Raw genomic sequence first — 1,231 nt, 5'->3', positions numbered from 1 at the left:
TGACTCCAGATGATCATAAACCTAATAAAACACAAAATAACAATAAAATAAAATTAAAATTAGATATATAAAAATTGGGTTGCCTCCCAACAAGCGCTTCTTTAGTGTCATTAGCTTGACAGTGGGCTCTCATGGAGCCTCACAGATATTCAGAGCATGATGAGGGCCTCCCAATACCAAACTTAGAGTTTGAATGAGGGGGCTTCTCAACACCAAACTTAGAGTTTGGTTGTGGCCTCCCAACACCAAACTTAGAGTTTGACTGTGGGGGCTCTTTTAACTCTGTACTGAGAGAAGCTTTTCATGCTTCCTCTCCATGGTTGCAGAGGAAGGTCCTTGAGCTTTAAACACAAGGTAGTCCCCATTCAATTGAAGGACTTATTCTCCTCTGCTAACATCAATCACAGCTTCTGTTGTGGCTAGGAAGGGTCTTCCAAGGATGATGCATTCATCTTCTTCCTTCCTAGTGTCTAAGATTATGAAATCAGCAGGGATGTAAAGGCCTTCAACCTTTACTAACACGTCCTCTACTAATTCATAAGCTTGTCTTACTGACTTGTCTGCTAATTGAAGTGAGAATAAGGCAGGATGTACCTCAATGATCCCCAGTTTCTCCATTACAGAGAGTGGCATAAGATTTATGCCTGACCCCAGGTCACACAGAGCCTTGTTAAAGGTCATGGTGCCTATGGTACAAGGTATTAAGAATTTACCAGGATCTTGTCTCTTTTGAGGTAGAACTTTATGAATCCATGTATCTAGTTCACTAATGAGTAAGGGGGATTCACCTTCCCAAGTCTCATTACCAAACAACTTGGCATTCAGCTTCATGATAGCTCCTAGATATTGAGCAACTTGCTCTCCAGTTACATCTTCATCCTCTTCTGAGGAGGAATAGTTTTCAGAGCTCATGAATGGCAGAAGGAGATTTAGTGGAATCTCTATGGTCTCTATATGAGCCTCAGATTCCTTTAGGTCCTCAATGAGGAACTCCTTCTTGTTTGAGAGACGTCCCAAGAAGTCTTTCTCACTAGGATTTTCGTCCTTCTCCTCCCTTGTGCATTCGGCCATATTGATTACTTCAATGGCCTTGCAATCTCCTTTTGGATTCTCTTCTGTATTGCTTGGGAGAATGCTGGGAGGAGTTTCAATGACTTTCTTACTCAGCTGGCCCACTTGTGCCTCCAGATTTCTAATGGAGGACCTTGTTTCACTCATGAAACTTAAAGTG

The sequence above is a fragment of the Arachis duranensis genome, chromosome 9 (genome assembly GCF_000817695.3).
Source record: "Arachis duranensis cultivar V14167 chromosome 9, aradu.V14167.gnm2.J7QH, whole genome shotgun sequence".
NCBI lineage: Eukaryota > Viridiplantae > Streptophyta > Magnoliopsida > Fabales > Fabaceae > Arachis > Arachis duranensis.
Note: the sequence above shows the minus strand (reverse complement) of the source record.